The 25,754-nt window shown below is 32.4% G+C and overlaps 1 protein-coding gene across 1 annotated transcript in view; it reads left to right on the plus strand.

Annotated features, from left to right (window-relative positions):
* GPC5 (glypican 5) overlaps window positions 1–25,754 on the plus strand; it is a 2,065,974-nt gene that overhangs the window by 1,900,870 nt on the left and 139,350 nt on the right. The gene's annotated exons all lie outside the window — the stretch shown is intronic.

A 25,754-nucleotide genomic window follows, 5' to 3' on the forward strand; every position in this document is an offset into this window, starting at 1 on the left:
TGATAAGTGCATCAGATGATTAAAAAAGCAACAAACCAAAGTGCTGATGTCTTAAGAGAAAAGTCTGTACATATCATAGAATTACAGATTGAGTTCTAGAAGTTTCATTTCATAGATGTGGAAATTGAAGACAGCCAAGGAGAGGATAAGAGACTTGTCTAATACCACAGCATCAGAGTAAAAATATGAAGCAAATGTTTTTTGTTTTTGTTTTTGTTTTTATTTTGCTTAGTGTCCCCTCCCCTGTCCTCCACTGATTCCCTAGGGAAAATTTTCTGGGAAAGGTGACATTTGCATGCCTTCTTTTTGGACCTTCGTTCTTGAAGAAAACCATGAGAAACTTGAAGAGAATCAGGGAAGTGATGTCATGATATGCCAGTGATTTGGATTTCAGTGAAGGTGGGCTGTGCAGAGTCACCAGCCTCACTTTCTCCTCCAGGGCCATGTGGGTCCAGTGGCAAGTTATAAACCAGTATGACTGTAGGCAGCCTTGGATTCTGTGGGAGACCTTGACCTTTTCAAGGTAAGGTTTTTTTTTTTTTAAACAGGTCTTTTGTCTGTCTGAAGCAACACCCAATCAATGATTAAGACTAGGTAAGAAACTGGGTAGAGAATGGGCACTCTGATTTTAGTGTCTATGGGCATTTTCAAATATTTAGTGACTAGTTACTCCTTTATTTTCTTGTCACTACAGTTAAGTCCTGATCAGTGTAAATAATGAATTTTGTGAAGTGGCCCCATTATTGGAATGTATACAGCAAAATCTCCACTGGGCTGGATCAAATTATCATATTTTACTAAATTATAACTTCAAATAGTCCAAATTTTGAATACCTGCAACCACTTCATAGGATTCATGATTCGCAATAATCTGGACCTAATTCTGTTTAATTAAATATGAATTCACAGATTGATCAAACTTTTCCTTGGAGTAAATTCACTGTTTCCTTTCTAATCATCATACCACATTAATATTGCCACTTATGACTTCTACCATGTATATGAAAACATCTGGCCAACTGGTTATTTTCAGAATTAGGAGTTCTGGAATAGTTAAAACATGAATGAAACCTCTCAAAGTTCAGCTGTAGCCTCTTTCCCCATGAAATGGACTATAATAGAGTCAGTCTCTTTTCCTCCTTGACACTCAGACACAGTTTGTTCTCTTGTGGTTTCAGTATATGTTGCTTTATACTTTATTCCAAGTTATGAGTTAAGTGTTGGAAGCTATCCACAAGGTCAGTGAACCAAGGAAAAGGCTAAGAAGCAAGTTTCCTTAGTAGTTAGCTTTCTAAGACCACCAGCAGCAACCAGAAGACAGTCAGACTGAAGAGTTATATAAGTGAGTGTTTCTTTTCGAAGTTCTTCAAGAATTAGTGTGGGTATTTATTTAAATAGGTAGGATATTTATTCCTACCATTTATTTATGGTAGGAAAGAAAGAAAAAAAACTTCATATAACAAATATAATTCCCAAGGAGAAAGCTGCCATGAGCAATCTCAATGATTACAGTAACATTTAGAGTAAATTCATATCTATTGGGCTCTCTAGACAGTGATAAATAATTTTATCCTTTTTTTTTTAAATCATGGTTAGAAATAGATGACATGTGGACATTCAAGCAAGAGTAGCCTTGGCTTAACACAATTTGTAATGGCCATCATTAGGAGTTTATTCAGAGGCCTGTTTTATGTCAGCTTCTCTAAGATAGATAATTCTGTGTTAGTTGTGTTTCTGTAGCTGGTTCCATGCTCTTTGAATTGTATGCATAAACAGGCACTTTGGTCATGTATCTATTTTGTCATCTACCCTGCTCTTTTAAAGCATGTTGGGAAACTTTACCTAATCTTTCTTGGTCAATTCAAACATTTTCACTGCATTCAGATAAATGTAACCCAAGCCAGATGTGGTTCTCTTTGCTGAGAGAGTTTGGTTAATGTAAACACATCTCTACCTCTTTCATTTCTCTTTTGGATCCAGATGTTGCCATTGCTCCCACTGTTTGTGATTTCAGCATGGTCTCAGACCTCCCAGAAATCTAATCATTCCTTACTAGCTAATCTGGGTCTGTATATTACTCTACAATAATGCTTGTGATCTTCCCTAATGACAGGCAGAAAAACTAACCTATTAATCTCCTCAATCTTAACTCTCTTCTTTAAAATTCTCAATCCAGTAGACATTTCTTCAGGCTTCATTTGCTGCTCAAAATTCTGCTACCTATCTTTTCACTTGTAAAAAGACATATGCTTTTAATGGATTCTGCAGATTCCCCATACCTTTTGTCTTTCCTTTTATATGGCCTTCCTTATCCTCCAGCCTCTCTTAATCCTTTCTCTTTTATCTTGTCCTTGCAGTCCCTGTGATAGAATTGTCTCAAACGCTTCTCCTTCATGTTTGACCTCCTTTTATTATATCTATGTCTTGTTAAACCAATCTATTTTCACATCCCATTTGAAAATAAGGACAGAGCAAGGGACCTATGATATTACTGGCATTCCTAAGTGAGAAAATTCCCTTTACCAATGTAAGTTAGCATCTTTTCTACAAGCAACAGTCTTGGAAATGTCTAGAGCATGTGATTTGTTCAGAGACAGAGAGTCAGTGTGTGTTATAAGTCTGAATTCAGGTTTTCCTTGCTTCTATGCATCATACTGTTGCTCCATCTGAGAATATATACCTTTGAGAAAAATGATTATTAATAACCAATGATTTGAGGAGATTTAAACTTCCCTCTTTTTCTTTTATCCTTATTTCAAGACTTTAGTCTTGAAAGTTGACTTAATCTCTATCCAGACCCAACCTAGGTGGGTTCTACTAAGGTTTGGGTGAGAACAAATTCTTTGAAAAGATTGTCCAAGATTGGGGCTAACTTAGAAATAACTCACAGAATCAAGTTCAGATCTAGCCCCTTATTGTATCATTCATTCTCTTATTAATTGTTAGCCTATCAGAGTTGATTGCCATTCTCAGGAACACTTCTCTTCCAAGAGGTTATATAATCTGAGTCTGCCTCCATGATTGTCTTTGATTCAATACAGAGAAGACCAAATAACCATCTTTTTATACTGGCATTATTAGTAAAATGATTAAATTACCCAGAAATTAAGTTTCTTGAAACTTTTAAGAATCACACCTTTTCCCATGATTTTTCCCCACTCAAAGTGTTGCTCACCTCTGTAAGGGCTTTCTTTTTGATATGTACTTTTCTAAAAAGTCATGCTAGATTACAAGTCACCTCTTTATGTCATGTCAGTTTTAAAGAAGGCTATTCTCTAACATCGACTGCTCCTGATAACCTCCATTGCTCCAACTTCTCATTCCTGTTATGATCATGCTTTCACTAAGACCAAGAGCCTGGAGATAGTTATTTCTTCCTATTCAAAGTGGTTATAGAAAAGATTGATGAACAAGTTTTTTTCTTGAGGGAACTCAAGATGCTTGATGAGCTTGATCTGCTCAGATCCCACTTTGGAGTTAAATTCCCTTTCAAATTTCCCCAGAGTTCCCTTCTCAACATTACTGTTTCTAATGCAAATACACAGGTTGGAATTACATGTGGATTTTGCTATTGACTGTTTTTTAGCCAATATACCATTTTCAGCTTTACTTCAAAAGAATGATTTTTTTTCTTTTTAAAGTAAAAGGCAACTACTTTATTTTTTCCCTTTAATTTAACAAAATCTCTTTCACAAGTAAAATGGAGAAATAAGGATCACCCAGTTATGAAATGATCAAATTTATTGCCTTTTTCAAAGAAGAGGCATAATTAATCTGAAACACTATTGGAGGGTCTAGATTCCAAAAATTTTTGATTAAATGAAAATCATGCTTAAGATTCCACCAATATTAACTCATTAAATAATTGTCCTGTTCTATATTTTACACAGTTTCCTGAGAACTGTGTATATTAGAATAGTAGGTTAGAATAAATTAGAATTTTAGTTTTAAAAGTGACCTCAGAGACACTTAAAGGGAGGAGGGAATCCTTAACTTTTTTTGAGCTCACAAATACCTTTGGAAATCTGGTTAAGGCATTGTATTCCTCTGAAGGCCATGTATCCCCTTCTTAGAATGATTATATGTAAATGTATAAAACAAAATACATAGAATTACAAGGAGAGAGGATTGTATTAAGGAGCTAGTGGGACAATGGACAGAATGTTGGGCCTGGAGTGAGGAAGATCAGAGTTCAAACTTCATTTAACACTGTAGTAAATATCTATGTAATCTTAGGCACGTCAGTCAACCTCTATCTGACTCAAGTGTATCATTTGTAAAATGGCAATAATAATAGTACCTTCCTTCTAAAATTGTTATAAGAATGAGATATTGCTGATAAAATACTTTGCAAACCTTAAAGTGTGTACATGTGTGAGTGTGTGTAAACAAATTCACAGACCTCAGGTTAAGACACTCTACTTCAATCCTCTATACAATTCAAAAATTGCCATTACAGCATTTCTGACAAGTAGCCATTCAGATTCTGTTTTGAATACTTCTAGATTCTGTTTTGAACACTTCTAGTGGTGTTATTACCTCCTGAAAACATCAATGTGTTTCATTTCTAAAAAGCTCTAGTTCTGATGCAATTTTTCTCCATTAAATTAAACTGAAATCTGACTCATTATTTCCAGTTATAAAGCTAGTCTCTCTCCTACTTGACTTCAGTTCTTCAATGGATTTGGGGTCTCACCAATGTAGATACATTCTCAGAGCTGGAGATTGCCACCCAGTTAGTTTATCGCATAATTTCAACTTTGTCAGTGAGATGGGATCAGACCAGCTCTATGATTTCATTCCTGATGAAAAAACTTGATTTAACAATGCAGATGGACATGTCTACTCCTTATGGTCTTCATATTGATATCTCTGGGGACATCATCAATGCTTTAATCTCATACTTTATTGGTGATATTTTATAAGCAACTAGGATACTATTTTTTAAGGAGGTTGGAAAGATTACTTTACTCAGTAAAACACAGAGTGTTTTGGAGGTGAAACTTTACATGTTCTCCCCAAATCTTCCCTGGAGATACACTATTTGTGCTATGAATTCTAAATACTTTCTAAATTTCACAACATTGCCTGGATAGCAATAGAACATGTGAACAGTTCATTCAATATTCCTGAATCTTGCCACATGATTGGCTTTTTTCTTTTCTTCGTATATCTCTCTGGTGATATATATATATATTTTTTTAGTCATCACATTTATAATAAATTTCTTAATTAGTGATATAGCCAGATGGGATAAATTTTTTTAAAAAACTGATCCTATTTATATTATGATATTCTTCATGAGGAACACCCAGCAGCAACACATATTGAAACTACTTATGCAATTTATAATTTTAGAGAATTGTTTGTGACATATTATCTTTTCAGAATCATATTTTGAGCTACTTGGCATTGCTAAACAAGTAACAAATATTGAACTCTGCAGAATGTAGATAAATAGGATGGAGGAATACAACCTGTTGTATTCCTAGCAGAAAACATAATGTCATATATTATGGAAGATATCCAGCTGAAAACCAAATGGCCATATGGCCCTATGGAGAGAGTCAAGGGACTCATAGTAGAGAACAGCACAAGATGCTGGTGGGAAGGCAGGATAGGTGCTGATGGTAAGGCAGTACAATATCAAAGAAACCTCTTTGTTGGTTGTTTATAGTGCTTGGTTCTATGTAGGTTGGCAGCCATCACCTCTGAGCTAAACATCTGGTTTGGCTAATATTGCTCATGTTTGGGTGTTGGCTCCACTGGCACATGAATTTCTATCAACACCATTCCTGTGGCTTCCATGCTTTGAGTATTGACAATAGTAGTTACTGTGGCACAGTGAATAGTATGCCAGATTTCAAGTCAGTAAGACTTGGGAATGAATCTGTCTTCAAATACTTTAGTTGTTTAACACTGAACACATTATTTAATCTCTGTCATCCTATTTCCTAATACACAAAATTGGTAAAATAATGACATTTATATTACAATTGTGCTACTAATCGCATGGAGTATATATTTATATACAACACTTTGCAAGTGTACATAAATTTGTTTCATAAACATTAGTTATCATCATCATCATTATTATACTGTCTTTTTGGATGTTTTCTCTCAAGTTAAATATTTTAGTGCTTTCACTTAATCCTATGACATGATGTTGTCTCCCTACCATTCCAGTAAGCCATCTCATTATGAGCTCCAGGTTATTCCATGTCCATTTGTATGATTAGCATATAAAATTAAACATGATATTAGAGTGCCAAAAGCAGAGAAAACCATGAAACTATTCTCTTCCTTATTCTAAATTCTAGATTCATAAGTCGTAATATCAAATAACCTTACTTTAAAAGTCATATTCCATTGCCCATTTCAGAAATAACATCCAGAAACATTACAAGATATGCCCAATCTCCCCGGATAATTAATGACAGCCCTAGGAGTAAGCCTCACATCTTATGACTATCAGCAAAGTGTTTTCTTTCCACCAAAATATGGTAGGATAATATGCACTATCCTAATAGCTTGTCTACTCTTGCTATCATATGCAAGTTGACCCAGTTTATAGAATCATAGGAGTTAGACCTGAAAAGTGGTAATAAATATGCCTCCATGCCTGGAATACTGTCCCTTTTTAACTCCCTCTCCTGGCTTCCCTAGCTTTCATTAAGTCCTGGTTAAAGTCAAAGCTTCTAGTGGAAGTCTTTTGTAATTCTTAATTTTAGTGCTTTCCTCTGTTGATTATAATATACTATTGACTAAATAAACTATATTTATGTTGTATCTTGTATCTTATTTGTAAATATCCCCATGAACATGTCATTTTCCTTTTCTGTCATATAAGCCAATCTGATAGGTGTGGGATGGTAGCTCAAAGTTGTTTTAATTTGTATTTCTCTAACCAATAATGACTTAAGAGTATTTTTATGTGACTATAGATAACTCTGATTGATGTCATAAACTATCAGTGGAAATAAAAATAGAAAAAATAGACACAATGATGATAATATACAATCAACATTAATCACCAATCAAACTCTGATTAAATGTAATGACCAATCTTGGTACAATAGAACTAACGATAAAATTAAGAGGAGGCAAAAATTGTCTCCTCTTAGGAGACAGGTGGTAAATAATGGATGTGGAATGTGGTGTGTATACATTGTTACTGAATTTGCTGGGGTTTCTTGAATATTTTTTCTTTATAAGAAAAATTTAGATCAAACAAAAATTATTTTATAGAACTAGAGAAAATGAACTCTGGAAGAACAAAAAGGCAAAAATATGAAGGAAATTAATGGAAAAAAATACAAAAGATGAGGGGTTAGTAGTACCAAAGCTAAAACTATATTATGAAGCAATAATCATCAAAATCATTATTTGGCACTGGCTAAGAAATAGAGTGGAATTGTTTAGATTCACATGACACAAAAATAAAGGCCTATAATAATCTAGTATTTGATAAACCCCCAAACTCCAGCTTCTGGAATAAGAACTCACTATTTGAAAAAAGTGCTGAGAAAACTGGAAAATAATGCCAGAAACTCAGCTTTGATCTACATTTCACACCCTTGACCAAAATGAGGTAAAAATGGGTACATGATTTGGGCATAAAGGATGATACCACAAACAAATTAGGAGAACCTATCAGATCTTTGGAGAAAGAAGGAATTTATCACCAAAGAAGAACTAGAGAACATTATGAAAGGTAAAATGGACAACTTTGATTACATTAAATTAAAAAAAGGTTTTGCACAAAAAAACCAATAGAAACAATATTAAAAGGGAAGTACAAATCTGGAAAAAAATCTTTACAGCCAGTGATTCTAATAAAGGTCTCATTTCTAAATTTTATAAAGAACTCTGTCAAATTTACATTGTTCCACTATTGACAAATGGTCAAAGGATACAAACAGACAATTTTCAGATGATGAAATTAAAATCATCTATAGTTATATGAAAAAATTCTCTAAATCACTATTGATTAGAGAAATACAGATAAAACAACTCTGAGGTATCACCTCATACCTCTCAAATTGTCTGAGATGACAGGAAAAGATAATGATAAATCTTATAGGGGATATGGGAAAACTAGGACACTAATGTATTATTGATGGAGTTGTGAAATGATCCAACCATTCTGGAGAGCAATTTGGGACTATTTTGAAAGGAATATAAAACTTGTGTATACCCTTTGACCCAGTAGTGCCATTACTGAGTTTGAATCCCAAGGAAATCATAAATGAGGGAAAAGCATTCACAGGTGCAAAAGTGTTTGAAGCCACTCTATTTTGTAGTAGCAAAGAACTGGAAAATGAGTAGATTCCCATCAATTGGGGAATGGCTGAACAAATTGTGGTATATGAAGGTAATGGAATATTATTGTTCTCTTAAAAATGATGAACAAACTGATTTTAGAAAGGCCTGGAAAGATTTACATGAACTGATATAGAGCAAAACAAGCAGAATTAGGAATGTATTATATACAATAACAGCAAGAATGTGTGATGATCAACTATTAAAGACTTGGTTATACTTAATGGTTCAGTGATCCAAAGCAATCCCAATAGATTTTGGACAGAAAATGCTATCTGCATCCTGCAAAAGAACCAAGGAGACTGAATGTAAATCAACATGTTATTTCACTTTTTTTCTCTCTCATGGCTTTTATCGTTTGCTCTGATATTTTTCTCCTAACATTATTTATTAATCAATGTGTATTAAAATAAATAAATTTATTCATAAAAAGAGAAACTTAGATGAGAAAGGGTGGTGTTTAAAAAGAGTAGCTGGTGTTCACAAAAGAAAAAAAGACTACAATAAAAAGTAAACGATAAAGATAGATATCAAAGGAAAAACATTTCCCACAGGACCCTAAAAAAATACCAAGGATTGGAAAACAAATTAAACATTTACAGTAAACCCTTACTAATTTTGCAAGTCATTGAAGAAACTGTCATTGAAAGAAGTGATTCTTTAAAAAATTATCTTTTTCCTTTAAAGTATATAGATTAATTCAAGTATGTTAGCAGTGTTGCTTAACACAATGGGTTTCTGCTAATAAAAAATTAATGTTTAAAGATGACTTGTAATTAACATATGATTAACATAAATGTGCAGTTCCAAAATGCTTGAAGGTATTTTAAAGCTTTTGGTTTTTATAAAATTTAAAATATTTCCTCTGCAATTTTTCTTATAACATTGCTATGTGCTTTATTAAAAAAAAAAAAAAAAAAGCTTCACTAAGAAAAGACAAAGTTCAGTGTAAAAACTGCTTAGATCCTCATACCCACAAATAGTGATTTTGAATTAATAAAATTTCAGATTAATAAAATATCTATACAGCAAATACTGTGCCCAATTTATTTTTAGTATATTGAAATCATTCCTCTGAATACGTATTTTGCATTTATAATAATGCTTATAATGATGGGAAAGGAGACTCAAAATTATTTGTTTGTTTTTAATCTTTTTTGGTATGAGCTAATTGCCCTGCTGTGAATGATTTTCCTCTTAAACTCCCATAGAACTTAGCTTATTTTATAATAGAGTTAACATATTCTAATAGGTAAAACTAGTTTTTAGCATGTCTTATATCCCCTACCAAGTTATAAGCTCATTCATGAAAGAACTGAGCTCAGTCAGTTCTGTTTTGTTTTGTTTTGTTTTTACCATCTAATACAGTACCTTATACACTTAAGAAATGTTGGCTGTTGAATATTAATGAGATACTCAAATGGTAGTTAGATAGAATTAATAGATTCTCTTATTACCTTTCTACCTGACAACTGCTTATCATAAGAGAGTCTTCTATCAGAAATATTGAGCCTGGTAGAAAACAAAAATATGTTAAGGCATGTATTTGATATAAGTTTTTTTCCTCTGGCTTTAATTCAAGCCTAGTTATTTTATTTATTTATTTTGCTTTAAGAATTTACTATGTAAAGCATTTTCCTCATTATATTTGAACTTGATCTCTTATTCCTATTCACTTGCATTTGAGGGGATTGAATTGTTTTATAAAAAGTGGATCATCTTTGTTTTCAAAATTTTTCCCCTTCTCCCCAGCCCCATTCTTTGGCACCAAAAGTCAGGAAGTTAAAGCTGCCATGGTTTCTCAAAATCATTCATCCATGACTTTGCAAACATTGTCCTTGTTAAAGCACTAGGGTTAAGACAGTCTCTGAGCTGTAACCTACATCACTTTCAGCTGAATTGATTAAAACAAGTTGTATGGAAAATTAAACACAAGCTATATTTACATAATGAATAGAGAATATAACAGAAAATGACAATCTCTCCAATTTCAAATGGAAGAAGTACATTCTCCATTCCAGTAAAGTTCATGGTTTTCTAAAATATCTAAGTTCTTTGTTTCAGTACATCTGAAGTGTATCTGCAAAAGAATTTGCAGTATATCTGTGAAAGAATTAGTTTTTTTCTCATTTCATCACTTAACATTAACCCATATTTTCTTTAATATTTCTACTTTTTTCCATCTTTAAGAAGAGCCCAGCTCCATAACTTATAGCTCTATGCATTTGAAATTTTGATTATTCCTTCCAGTGATTCAGAACTCAACTATTCTTCAATTTAACAGGTGCTCTTCAAGAATTACTGTGATCAAAATACTCATCACCTTATAATAAACCTATTTGAATTTGGGAAACTTGACAGATAATGCCAAAAATGTTTTGAGCCCATCACAGTGTTCTGCAAAGCTTTCTGGCTTAGTAAGATCTTTCAGAAAATGTATTGGCCTAGTATTTTTTAAGATCTCAGTTTTTTCTCCATAATAATATGTCTAACGTAGAATGAAGATTATGAATAACATTCTATTATTAATAAAAGTACTTAGAAATAGTTATTAAGATACAAAAATAAGCTAAATGCTCCACTTAAAATATATGTGACTATTATTTTCTCTACTCTATAATTATTAAGCTTTTCATAGGGATACTTTATTGCCCTGCTAAAGCATTTCTTTAAAATGTTAACTTAGAGTTTGGAAAACTTTAAATATCTCAAATTCCTGAGAATTTTACATTCAGATCAAACTGAAAATCTTCATCTTCCTATCCCTAGCCTTTCATGTCCAATCAAATGATAAATCCTGTCAATTATATATAGAGATATATGGATTATATATAGATATATTGATATATAAAGAGATTTGGATTATCTACTACCTATCTATGCATTTACACATATATGTTTCATATAACACCTTTTTACAATTCCCACTTCCATAATCCTTGTTTATGGTCTAATTATCTCACATCTATATTATTGAAATATCATCCTATTCATTCTCCTTTCTGCCAGTAATCCCCCTCCTATCTGTTTGACACAGCTGTCAAGTTACCTTCATGTGTATGCTTTTTTGATCACTTCATTACCTGCTACAAAATCTTTAGTGGCTTCTCACTGCTCACTGAATACTGTCCAAATTCCTTTGGCTGTTATTCAAGGTCCTCTGCAATCTTAAAACAATTACTCTTTCCAGCCTTACTTTACAAGAGCTTCAGCACATGTTTTAAGCAGTAAGCAAACTGCACTATTTTCCATAGCTCAGATGTGCTTCATGCTTTTTTCATGTCTGTTACTCACTATTCCTAATTACTGAGATATGTTCATTTTGCTTCTTTGTTTATCAATGTTGTACCTATCCAGTTAAAATTTGTTAAACGGGGTCCCCACCAAGTTTTGGGAATACACTGAAATTTAGCATCAGCACTTGATTTGCATTAAGAGCCAAAACTTGATTTCACCAATTAATATTTTTGAATCTTGTACAAATTACTTAACCACTGTAGGCCTCAGTTTTCTCAACTATAAAATAAAGGAGTTGAATCAAATGAAACCTGAGGTCCTTTGCAGGTCAAGATCAATGAACATCTGATTGCTCCAACAAGAACTGACCTCTACTTTCAATACAGTGTCTTATATCACTTTTACACACTTATGATGTTTCCAGTTGTATTATTGATTTATCTATGAGCCTTTTCACCCATACTAAAATGTTGATTTCTTAAAGATCTGTAAATATTTATTAAGGACCTACTCTATGTAGAGTATACTATGCTAGTCACTGGGTAAGACATAAAGACTAAAAGAATTGTCCTTGCCATCAATGAACTCCCCTGTCTCATAGAACTAAATAAACCATCCCTACTCTCTAAAACTTCACACTGACATATCTTTTCCCTCCAAAAAAATTAGTTCTTGATTATTTATGATATAAATTATAGGAATAATGATTCAGAAGACCTTAATTTAGGTCTCATCACTGGCTCTAAAAATATTTTGTATTTGGGCAAATTATTTACCTCCATGGACTTTAATTTCCTTTTCTGGCAAATAGAGAGTTTTTTAATCTTTAGGTATTTTAAAGCTTTACTGAATTCCACTAGCATGCTTTTGAACTATCTCTTTCAAGAATTAGTTAGATTGTACTGAGGGAACAAAAATTCATTTTAATATTAGCCTGAGCCAAACATAATTAGAAAGGTAAATCTTCCATGGGAAAAAATCCCACTAGAGAATAAATTCCAAAATGAGAAGGAACCTTTGTTTTATAGTTAGAAACTCAATTTAAAGAATAATAATAAAATGCTTATTTTTTAAAATAATGAAGTTATTCCCATGCTCCTGTTGACAATTCATACAAACTCTGCTTTCTAATATAGATTGAGTAACGGCTTTTGAAAGACAATAAAAGATATGTTCATTTTGTTCATTTAAAGGAATATCTGTTTATTAAAATACTGGTGGTCTGATATATAATTCATTCATTATAGTTATCTCTCTCTGTCTACATATATGTATATATATAGTATGTATTTTCAAAATGATGCTGTTATAATATCTGTAAGTTTCTATAAATTAAAAGAATTTTTATTCATTTATAATCTTGTCAGACAGGGAGGTAATGTGATAAATAAAAATCTGAGAGAATTTCAGGATAATTATTAAACAAATTGTTAAATAAGCTAACAATAAACCAATAAATTGAAGGTCAGTGGTTTCTCTTGTTAACCAAAAACACCAAAGGAAGCCCTGAAAAGCCTTAAATCTCTTCTAAAAGGGAACTCCTCTGACAAGTGAAAATCAACTGACAATAGTGGACATTTAATGAGAAGATGGGATAAAAGTCTTCAACTCCTCCTGATGAGAAGTGGCTTGAACAAGAGATTTAACAGCCTCAAGGCATCCGGACAGGATAAACTATTCCCATTTGGACATCTCTGGCTAGTTTTTTTGTTTGCTTTTTTCCTCCATGAGATCAGGGAAGACTAACTCAGCAGCTAAGTTATATGCTTGATCTAGCCTAGCAGTAGATTGACCTACACAGCATACATAGTGAGAAGTCAACCTAGAGCTCTGATCTGCAGTGAGTGTTGTAAGGAGCCAACAGAGAAAAAAAGGACATTGAGGTTCTAGAGTTCTGGAGTTGTGAGCTGCCTTTGATATATCTTCCCAATATTTATGCCTCACTTTCATTGTTCATGCTCTACAGACTGTGTATATATTTGTAGGTTAGTGAACCTCAGGTTTTTAAAGGAATATTATTTTGTAACCATCTTTCTTGCCATGATATGTGAGAAAATCCCCTTGCTAAAAATTAACTGAGTTTATTTACTGGCTTTTCTTCAGGAGAAGCACTCCGGTGGCAGCTCCTGAAGTTCAGTGTTAGGTGGATAGTCATGCAGAGGATTTCTCCTAAAAATTTAAGAGGAGTTTAATACATTTTTCTGGGGACATACTCCTCTAGTACCCATGCTAATTGGGGGAGGAGGGGTATGTGTAGAAAGGATGATACTTTGCAAAAGAATTTCAAAGAGAGAACTCTAATTACTAGAAGGAACAAGAGAGCTCTCCCCTAGGAAATTTAAAATTAACCCTCCAAAAAACTAGGGATTCTAAAAAGCAAAAATGAAAAGAAAGTAAATTTCAGGCATAAGGGATAAAATGTTCAAGGATATTTTCATTCAGAAAATGAATGAAATATTGTTTATATAGAGCAAGTTGTCCAATTTTGCTTTAAAAAGGATGTGAGATGGAAAACACTATGTATGGAGAGATAAATTAGAGCTAAGTTCTAAGTGGCTTTATATACCAAGCAGAGATATTTGTATTTTATCCTATAGGCCATAAGAATCTATTGATGGTTCTTTGGGAGAGTCCTGATAAAATCAGAACTATGTTCAAGGAAAGGGAATTAGAGAGCTATTTAGAGGGGGAGAAACTAGAGGTCTTTTTGTTTTGGTCTTGATTTCTGTCCAACATTATTGCACAGAGTGTACAATCTTGTGATCTTCACTAAGGCATATTTTTTTCTTATTCATGTTTTTACCTAGCACTCTCTTTTCACAGAACTGTCATATGAATGAAATATTAGTTATGTTCTGTTTGAACCCAATTATCAGATCTGGGACCAAGGGATAAAAGTTATAGCCTGGCTGGGATGTTTAAAAAAAAAAAGCTTCATAAAAAATAAGAACTCTTTGTAAAATGTAACATGTGCATTATAAGTAATGAGATCTTGGTCTTTGGAGGTATTCAAGCAGAAGTGAAATATCTTCTTAGGAGTTGGACTTCTGATAGGAGTTGAATTATAATATTTCTTAGATTCCTTTCAATGCTAGAAGACTGATTCTATGATAGTAACTATAACAATAATAAAAATTATAACAACAAAAGAAAAGAAAAAGTGGCAAGGAGATCCATTCAAACTTTATTTAATCACTAGCATCTTTAAAGCTTGAAACTAACTCTGCTTTATGCATATTATTTCATTTGATCTTCATAATAGCTTTGAAAGAGAAGTGGTATTATTATCTTCAAAGTAAGGAAACTAAACATGAAAAGTGGTTTGATTAGGATCAAACTTCTAGTAAATGCCTGAAGGATTTGAATTCAAATTCCAGTACTCTTTCTCTTAGCAATCTTAGGAAGAAGACACTGCAGGTATTACTAAACCTATTTTGAATCTAAGGACACTGAATTTTAGAGAGATTAAATTAATTTTTCATGATACAACTGGAAGAAAGTTTTAGAGTAAAGTTTTAGCGAAAGTAAAGTTTCAAGTAAAGTTTTAGAGAAAGTTTTAGATTGGTGTCATTCTTGTTGATTCATACAAACCTCTTCCTCCTACAACAATTGTTCCATATTATTGTTCAATTGTTTCAATCAATAGTGTCAGACTGTATCTAACCAATTTGGAGTTTTCTTGGCAAAAGCGGTTTGCTCTTTCCTTTGCTAGATCATTACAGAGATGAGTAACTGAGGCAAACATGATTAAGTGACTTGCCTAAGGTCACACAGCTAGTAAAGTTTGAGGTCACATTTGAACACAAGAAGATGAGTCTTCCTTACTTCAGTCCAGATAATTATTCACTGTGCCACCTAGTTGCCCCTACATCTTAATAATAAACAGTCTTTATTTGTACATACTTTTGCTGCTAATTCAATATGCATATATAAACACATGCTTCACAAAATCTGTTACTTTCCTACTAACACTTGATAAGTATTTAACATAGAAAAATAATCACTAAAAAGCCATGCCTATGAAATGAATTGAACTTCAAAATGAATTGAATTACAAATTTTACTAAAGATCTTCGCTTGCTTTATATCTCCATGATAGCATAATGTCAGACAACCTAAAGTACTCTTTAAGCCAAAGCTCATTCATTTGCAATTTGTCAAGGCTATTCTCTATTCTATACCAAAAACAAAGAAGGGAAAAGATAATTCTTTATTCCCCCTCCCTCCCAAAAGTCTACAGTATTGGGGAATGTGTTCACCATATACAAAGAAAACATTTTTTAACTCCATCATTACCACTGTCATTGCCCTCATCATAAATATTATTTAAGTAATCATTTATGAAATGAAGAGTTAGAAAGAACTTCAAGTGAAGTTCAACTTATACCTTGAAGTAATTTCCAATATTTACATTTTTGACAATTATTCACCATAACTGTACTTCAAAAATTTTAATGTGAAATAACATTAAGAATATGGAGAAGTACACATCTCTGTAGTCTAGTATTTCACCTCTTACTATAATCATTGGTTTCCCAGAAACATTAATTATGTTCATCATATTGTCAAAAAAATAAGAATTTTCTTTCTTATAATGTACCTGCAGTAAAGGGACTGAATATTTACAACTCTGCAGTTTACATTAGGAAATTATCCTTGATGACAGCAGCATTATATTGGAACCCCAAAGTTAATATGCATTTTTTTATAAAAATTTCTTAATTCATTGTATAAATAATTCTAAGTTATTTTGCATCATTTAATAATCATCAAAGATGATTTGATTTTAAAGTCTAGTATTAGAATATTGAAAGAAGAGGAGTATCTTTGAATTAGAACCCTTCCACTTCCCTAAGGGAGTAGATAGGGGTAGCAAGTTTCAACCACCCCTCCCCCCCAGGATATTAGGCAGGAATTTTGTTCTTTTTCTGGGGTTTTTGCCAATCACAATTCACTGATCTTATGTGAACATTCTTAACTGGAATGGGGCTACTTTTCTTAGGTTATTTTCCTCAGGACTTCGCCAGAATTTGATCTCTCTTTCTTCTTACAATATGGACCTATTCTGTGCTGCTAAAATTTTCATGGGTTCCTTTTTCCTTCTCAAGGATATTATGAAAACTTATTTATTTATTTATTAATTAATTTATTCAACAAATAGTTATTAAGCCTCAACTATATGCCAGGCACTGTATTAGGCCCCAAGATAGATTCACTGGAAATGAAGCATTAAAAGACATAAAATGGATGAGCACTTCAAATAGATGAGCATTTGAAGACTTCACCAGGGAAAACTGGGAAAATCAATGAGGGGAAAAGAGTAGGGAGTTGGTATGTAGAAGAGAAAAGAAAATGAGAAGACAAAAAATTTAGTCCTGGCCATAAGATATATTTTCCAAAATTCCATAAGGAATTTTCCAAATTCCTCTTTCAATATAAGGCAATTGGGAATTAGTTGAGATTTTTGTTTCTTTTGTAACCCTGAGAATCTGAAAGGAGGAAACTTTTGATAACCAACCCTTAGTGTTTATGCAAATAGATTTAGTACTGAGAGTGATCAGTTTCTCTTGACTATTCAATTTGCTGTCTTTACTACAATATTTGCATAACTACCTTTAGGTTTAATCTGAAACTCTAGACCCAATAATACTAACAGCAATAACCCAAAGAAGTGATTCAGCTTCACAAAAGAGAATCTGCAAGTGTGAACTCTCTGTCACTAGGTTTCAGCCTCAGTAATCCCAAACACTCTATACTGTCAAAAAGACACTGTGATGATCTGTTTTGTCAAGACCGGAAAATGCTCTTGATTCGACAATCCAATTGAGGCTTCTACTTTTTAAAATAAATTAAACATAGAGTATAGATCTTCAAAATGATTTGAGAAAATGTTTGACTTTTCAATTCAATGTATATATGGTATTATAATAGATACGATATAAAACTTGTAGGGCTCACAGTATCATATTCTGGCAAAAATTTGGGCTGTTTATTTACACCCTAAGCTTCAACATGTTAGCAATATTCAAGCCTGTGTTCTACTTTAGGGAAGCCAAGTGACTGCATTTTGAAGGTTAGGCCAAAATTTCCCCCATAATGAACCAGATCAGGTTTTCTTAAAAGTAAGATTTTTCTCATTTTTCAAAATATATGTATGTCACCTCCAGAATATGTTGATTCAAGTACCTAAGGAATAAAAGCAGTGAGAAGCTAGTTCCCTTAACTACCTTGCCAACTGTTTGACAGGATAACATCTGACAAAGGAATAACAGCCAAACAGAAATCCTTAGGCATTATGAAATATGTTGAACTCCTTTTATTCTGTTATTAATCTTTAGTGCAAAGTCAATTATTAGACAAGTTTGAGACTGATGTCAGCCTCTCTTCTTTTTCAAAGAAAAGGGCTAAAAATTAAGGCGTTATATTTTTCAATCTCTTTCCCTTGATCTAAAGACATTTAAAACTTTCCTCATTTCTCATAGTTAATGATAATGTAAATACTTTATTTTCTTTTAATATACTATTAATGATCTATGTCTAAAACAAGCAATTTGAAGACCTAACATAAATAATAAACATCAGGTACATTTATTGTATCTAATTGTATTTTTGTTCTAAGAGTTATATTTAAAAATATTAGTTTAAAGAATTCCTTTTAACCTATGGCTATGATCTAAATTTTTTTACCAAAGGCTAATCTTAGACATTCAGAGTTACCTACATTTAAATCATTCTAAACCCAAACACAAAATATGTCAATAGTCTGTGACTTCATATATGAAATGAGGTTGTTCTGGTGTTTTATATTACATTGCACTACATTTTAGTAGAATAATAGATGCAATGAGTATATTTTCATAAGTAAAGCCTGATTTTCTGTTAGAAAACTATTTCCCTGCTCTTTTCTTTCTAGATATAGGATTACTTAAAGTTAACAAAGTACAGTTATTTTGCAAGAAACTTTATATTCTGACTAAATAGAACATATTATGATGACATACATATATTTTGAAAAATAAGAAGAATCTTACTTTTAGGAAAATCTGGTGTTATTCATTGTGAGGGAAATATTGGCCTAATTTTCAAAATGAGGTATCTAGGAATATGCTGTGTATATGCATAGATAGTTTGTATGATAGGCAATGCAGCTTACAATAGAGAGAGTTCTAGACTTGAAGTCAAGAGCATAGGTTCAAATACTGCTTTCATCAAAATAGATGTGATATTGTCCAAGTCATTGAGCTTCTGTGTTTTCCACAAAACCTAGGTCTGCCTTACTAAGTCATAGGAGGGATTTGATATACAGTAATAGAAGGTATTTTCAAAAATAAAAGATGTTTGTATATTCACTCATATACATGTAAAATACATTGTAATTTATTACTACTTGAAACTTTCCAAAGTAAATTCAGATTATCCTATTGAATTTGATCAGAGAATAAACTTCTTAACTCAAGTAGGAAATCAAAACTCAGAAATATTTTTTAAATGAGGATATTTAGAGATGAGTAAAAGATAACACATATATGCCCACAAAGTTCATGTTCAGAATTTTAGTCATGATTGAGAATTAAAAATCATTTATAGTTTTTTGAATAGAAGAGTAACAATAGTAAAATTATTTTCAGACTGGATTTTGGCGATGTAGGATATATTGAATTGTGTACAGAAAGGAACACCTATTTAGCAAAGTAGATTGGGGTCATGAGGTAGGGAAGAGAGCCAAGAAAACATGAAGAAAGAAAAGTGAAAGTATTTTGTCATGAACTGTACATGGCAAGAGGTTTTTTTTTTTTTTTTTCCATTCAAATCTGTGGTGGTGGTAGTGTTATTTTTTTCTGTCATTGCTATAGGGCAAAAAAATGAAGTTGGGAAATGTTTAACAAAATGTTAAAAAAAAAACAGTACAAAATGAACAATGTCAATTTGTGGTTTTCTAAGTCAATAAGTAGCCTTCATCATTTCTATTTGAATTTAACATTAATAGTGTAATGAACTAAGAAAGTAGACTCTCATATCACCCAGCCAATGAAGAGCAGCAACTAGTTTGTAACTTACACTAACTGACTTTGCCTATAGTCACACAGCTATTATATGTTAGATATAGTCATTGAACCAGATTTCAAAATCAGTCCTGTATCCATTATAGCACACAGCATCTTGTAGTAAAGATAGGTAAATGTTTCTGAAAATGCATATCCATATGAGGAATGAATTTTAAATCTATGTACTCCAGTTTGACTTGAATTTAGAATTCATAAAGATGACTGATAAAGAATAAGGCTAAAGAGTGAGATGGGAGCAAATTTTGGAAGGTCTTCAATGATATAGTAAGAAGTATAATAATACCAATAGGGAGAAACTGAATATTTGTGAGTAAAGAAGGGACATGATTATGCCTATGCCTTAAGATTATTTTTGCAGCTGTGTGGAAGATGGTTTGGAGAAAAAGAAAAACTGAAAAAAAAAAAGACCAATTAGGATATTTTTCTTAAAAGTATCCAGGTAGAGGTGATTAGGCCTTTAAATAGACCCTTTTCATGCCTTTACAAATATATTTGCCCATTTTCCTTATATTACTATGTTTGAAAGAACTCTTTTAGCTCACAGTAAAAATGATATTGTGCTTTTATATTATGGATACTTGTTAACCAATCCTCATTCACTAATACTCAATTAAGCTACTCAAATCCTATCTTTACTTTGGTTTACCAAAAGAATATATTTTCATTAATTTACACTTCTAGTTCCTTTGTCTAATCAATAAGCATTGTGGCAACTTGGTAGAGTGTTTAGAGTGCTATTGGCTTTGGAGTTAGGAAGACCTACATTCAAATGTCAACTCAGATATATATTATCTATGTGACCCTGGGAAAATCACTTACATCACAATGCCACAATTTCCTACTATCTAAAATTAGATAATTTAACTTGTTGGATTGTAATGTCTTTTCTAGCTCTTAATCAATGACTTGCGTATTTGATGACATTATAATCAAAATGGCTTTGGTACAAAAAAGTAGATTGATGACCTCAACTCAGAATTGTGGGTTCCACTTTAATCTCTCTTCTCACTAAAGTTTTCTTTTTAATCAGAGACTTATAGTTGGACTTGATGATTGCAATAATCATAAATTCTTCATATTTGTGTATTCCTAAAGTTCCACCACATTGAATGCTTTTCTAAAGAACACCTGGTTCCTTTGAAAATATTAAGTCACATCAGACCAACTCTTTTGTATTCCATTTCTCTAGGATCATTGGTGCAGAAGGTCTCTGGGTAAAGCTTAGCTCTGAAATAATTGCATGTTTCTTCTCATAATTTGGACTCACATGCCTTACAGAGATTTGGCATGGTCCCGAGACCTTCCCTCTAGCCAGACTGCTACTCCAGATGGCATTGCCTTTCTGTCACAAGCTCTATCCTCTGGTCTTAGTTGTGGAATAGGATTTATTTATAAATCCTTGGCTAGTTTTGCCTATCACTCTAATTCAGTTCGTTGATCATGAGTACACCATATTTAACTCTTAATATTCCTGTAGCTGCTATAGTCACTCTATAAAGCCTTGATAACTATTTATCCCAAGAATTTACAACATGCTACCTATTCATTGATTCAAAAATCAAAATTAAAGAACATTTTTTTCAGTGCCTATTCACATTTGTTCAGTTATTTCTGTCATTTCCAACTCTTCCTGACCCCATATGGGGTTTTCTTGGTAAGAATATTTGGAGTAGTTTATCATTTCCCAATTTACCTCATTTTATAGATGAGGAAACTGAGGCAAACAGAGTTAAGTAATTTGCCTGGGGGTTCACACAGCTATTAAAATGTCTGAGGTCAAATTTGAACTCAGAAAGATGAGTCATCCTGACTTCAGACCTGATACTCTATGCGTTCACCAAGCTGCTCCATCTATTTATTCACAGGGAAAACTGTCAAAGTTGAATTAACCAGATATGAGACTTTTCTCCAAAGTTTGTAATATAAGAAATTTAAAACATTTTAATTCAATATTTTCTTTGAAATATTTTTGTATATTTTATAGAGTTGTATTGTACAGTTATATATTACCAATTTTTGGAAGGTATTTTTACTATGGGTATCTAGATGGCATATTGGATAGCATGCTGAACTTAAGAGTAAGGAAGACTCATCTTCCTGAGTTCAAATGTATCCTCAGCTACTTATTAGTTATGTGATACTGGTAAAGTCACTTAATCCTGTTTGCCTCAATTGAGCTGGAGAAGGAAATAGCAAACTACTTTTTGCAAATCCCAAATGGGGTCATGAAGAGTCAGACCCAAATGATAAAAAAATGACTTTACCAGATACCAAAAATAAATTTTAGAACAAGATAATTTAAATTAACCTATAAAATATGTTAAATTGCATTTTATTTGTAAATGTCATCATCCATTTTTGTTCATGTGTTGTTCACATACAAAATAATTGAGTACCATCTCTTCATCTAACTGTATATCTTTGAGAAGAACAAGGGACATGTCAGACCTACATTTTCAGAAAAAAAAAAAAGCCTAATGAGTTAATCCAGTAAGTTAATTAGACTAGTTTTTTAGCAGTTGCCATCACCATTAGCAATTTGATTAGTTCAGGAACCATCCATAGCTCATTTTTGCTAATTAACATAGACACTTTCCAGGCTCAACTGACTCCCTTCCCTTTCCTAGTAAGATTTCAGTTTTCCTTGGAACTAAAATATTTGTCTTCTTAGTGCTATTCCCTAATAATGTGACCTAAAGAGAAATGTGAAGTCCCTTTAAAGAACCAATGACAAAGGAATCTTAATTTCACTAAGATTCCTGAAATTCCAAATTTCATGTCCATGAAATTACATGGAATAAATATTACTGCTCTAAATTCAACCAGTATATCTATTCTGCACTAACTTCTCTCAGCATGTTTAGTTATTCCAAAACATTAAGAATGGGAAACTGAGAGATAGTAACAGATATTCTAACTATTCCTATCTGAAGGATAGTTGCTGAGATATAATACTCTATCTGGGTTGTCCATGACACTATCTTCAGATTGACCAACTCTTAAGAAACAACAAAATGATTGAATGAATCAATCAATTGAAAAATACAATTATTAAATGTTTATTATGTACAAACCACTATGCATACAAAAAAGAAAAACATTAGCTATTTCCTGCACTCAACAAGTTTGCTTTCTAATATGGAAAATAAAACATGTGGAAGGTTTTAGCTATGAATCAGATGGAAAGATGGTAGGGTCCTTGGGGTGCAGTGGTAAAGTAGATAGTAAAACCTCTAATTTAATGTCCTCTGATAAAATATCACTTTCTGATGTTGCCTCAGTTTCCTCATTTATGAATAAGGATAATAATTACATCTATCTTGGAGGGTTGCTGTGAGACTTGAAAGAGGCAAGTCATAAAACATTTAGCACAGTGCAAAGCATATATGTTAGCTGCTTTTAAAAATTCTTATTTTTTAATCATCATCATGGTCACTAGTTAGTGCTGCTTGCTGGTGCTACTGAGGAAAGCAGGCCATTGCTACAAAATTACACTTCTTCTCAATGACAGCTATGGGGACTGAGCTGGAAGCAAGCTATTTGTTTGTATTGAAGTGCCCAAGACTCTTAGGTTCAAGGTGTTGATCTAGTTCCATCAAGGATCACTCAATTCTAATTGATTGGTTGATATAGTACCAATTTTGTTCTCAAGGTTCATTGGGGAAAAGGATGTGTTCTTTTAATATTCCAGGCAAATTGTTTTGGCTATAGGAGAAAATGATTTCTATAATTTTCTTTAATATTAAAATTAGTTCAGAATTTAGTTCTTCTAATTATTGTTTAAGTGATTTGATACATATATATCAAATTCAAAAATATCCACTATTATATTTAATAATTCACAGTCTTCTGCAATTGATTGAATCACCAACCTATAGAACAAACTTTAAATTGCCAGATTTTTTCAGCTTGCAGATTTTTAACTCACAAAGATAATGACAAAATTTTATTTTCCAAGTATATGAAAGGTGATTTTTTAATAAGACTGCCTTTTTGTTTTAATTACATTAAAGTGTAGTAATAATTATCTACAATAAAGACCAATATTTTCAGTCATCCTAATATTCTTTTTGTTTGTATTTTTCTCAATAGTATTTTATTTTTCCAAATATATATGTGTATATATATATATACTCATTTTTGTAAGACTTTGTGTTCCATTTTTTTTCTCCTTCCCTGATCTTCTCCCTCCCCAAGACAACAAAAAGTAAAGAAACAAACAATTGTGAACACACTATGCTTTGATTCACTTTCAGTCTCCATAGTTCTCTCTCTGTATACAAATGACATTTTCCATCCTAAATCTATTATAATATCTTCAATCCCTGCATTGCTGAGTAGAGCCAAGTCTCTCAGAGCTGATCATCACATAATCTTGCAGTTACTATGTATGGTGTTCTTGTTCTATTCACTTCACTCAACATCAGTTTCATACAAGTCTTTCTAGGCTTTCTTGAAATCAGCTCCTTAGTTCTTATAGAACAATAATATTCCATTATATTCATATACAATAACTTGTTTAGCCTTTTCCCTAACTGATGGAAAGAGGAACCATTCAACTTCCAATCCATTACTACTACAAAAAGAGTTGCCACAAACATTTTTGTACATGTGCATCCTTTTCCCTCTTTTACGAATCTGGATCAAAGGGAATGTACAGTTTTATAGTCCTTTGGGCATAGTTTTAAATTGTTTTCCAGAATGGCTAGATTATTTCACAACTCCACCAACAATTTATTAGTGTTCTGGTTTCCCCACATTCCCTCTAATATCATTATCCTTTCCTGTCATTTTAGCCAATCTGAGAAGTATGAAGTGGTACCTCAGAGTTGTCTTAATTTGTATTTCTTTAATCAATAGTGATTTAGAGCATTTTTTCATATGATTCTAAATGGCTTAATTTTCTTCACCTTAAAATTGTCTGTTCATATGCTTTGCCTATTTATCATTGGGAAACATCCTAATATTCTTGATGAAGATACCAGTATATGCCATAGATTTCTCACAGTTTGTAGTCCTATCTTTCAGTTTATCAATGATGGTTTCACACTTAGTGTACCATTGGGTAAAATAAGAGTCAAGGTTTGAATTCTTTTAGTTGATTAAAACAGTATAGAATAGCAGCAGATGAGGAAGAACTGAAGGAAATATATAGTACATGTAAACAGGTGTATTTTCTCCTGAATTTGATGGAAAGAAATTGTGTATAAAAGACTCAAATATTATTTTCTGGATCCATGAGACATTATTCTACAGATAAATTAATGTCCTATTGGATTTCCCTTTTTTATTTTAGGTACTATTTTCATGTTATATTTTTGTGTGCCCAATTTAATTTCTTAGATTGTATCCTCAGAACACATTGTTTAAAAAGGAGATCAACTAAAGAGGAGGGAGAAGAAAAAAAGAAATAGAAAGATCATATGAGAAAGAAAATGAAGATTTTTCAGACAATGAGTGGTTAATCTCAGTTTTTTGTTAAAAAAATATTGGAGTCACTTTTTACTAAAAAAAAAAAAAAGTCCTACAATACTGGAAAATAATAAGCAACTCACTGGGGTGTACATTGACCTACTCTTCTCTCCTTCTGTAAATGAGAGTGAACACTGGTTATGGATTGTATTGATCATATTTTAAAATGACAGATGGCCTCCACATTAGCTTGCATACCAGCTTCTTAACAAAACCCACTGTAACTTGTCATTGGCAATGTAAGAATTGAAGTAGACATTGATGGACAAGACCTTCAAGTCACTGTTGAAAACATGTAGATTTTCCTTGATTAAATTGATGCTTTTGCCTTTAATGAGCTACTATTGATTGGGTGTTTACTGCTATAATATATTACCATGTTGCTGTTCACAATGCTATGGTTAAGGGGATGGTAGCAACTCTGTGATAAATCTCCATTTCCAGAAGCTCATAGTTCAACTATAAAATATATCAGTGATTTGGTCCTTACCGCAATAGAGTTTGGCCCTGACAGTAAATGATTTCTCACAATTAAAAGTTATATATTTAGTAACTTCAATATTCTGAGTTAACAACAAAAACCCCCACAAACAATGAGTAGCTGAACTGGCCTATGAATTATATGAATATATAATGAGGAGTTTTTCTTGATGGAGA

The sequence above is a fragment of the Sarcophilus harrisii genome, chromosome 3, assembly GCF_902635505.1.
Source record: "Sarcophilus harrisii chromosome 3, mSarHar1.11, whole genome shotgun sequence".
Taxonomy (NCBI): domain Eukaryota; kingdom Metazoa; phylum Chordata; class Mammalia; order Dasyuromorphia; family Dasyuridae; genus Sarcophilus; species Sarcophilus harrisii.